Genomic DNA, 226 nt, shown 5'->3' with positions numbered 1-226 from the left:
GTTTAGCTTAGTCTGATGTGTTTTTAGTGTTTTACTATTTGATGTTGTTTTGCTGCTTTTATGTTTTTATGTAAAGTGTCTTTGAGTATTTATAAAAGCGCTTATAAATAAAACTTATTATTATTATTATTATAGTAAATATATTAATAACCAGTAATTAATATATAGAAAACGTTTAAAGCTAGATGCACAACATGCTTTCCAGTGGCAGGAAGATGTATCCAAT

At 25.7% G+C, this 226-nt stretch overlaps 1 protein-coding gene across 1 annotated transcript in view; it reads left to right on the top strand.

Annotated features, from left to right (window-relative positions):
* dnah7 (dynein, axonemal, heavy chain 7) overlaps positions 1-226 on the top strand; it is a 63,779-nt gene that overhangs the window by 45,807 nt on the left and 17,746 nt on the right. The window lies entirely within an intron of this gene.

The sequence above is a fragment of the Morone saxatilis genome, unplaced genomic scaffold, assembly GCF_004916995.1.
Source record: "Morone saxatilis isolate NCDOM2014 unplaced genomic scaffold, NCSU_SB_2.0 Contig5, whole genome shotgun sequence".
Lineage (NCBI taxonomy): Eukaryota > Metazoa > Chordata > Actinopteri > Moronidae > Morone > Morone saxatilis.
This window is presented reverse-complemented; position numbering and strand designations above follow the sequence as displayed.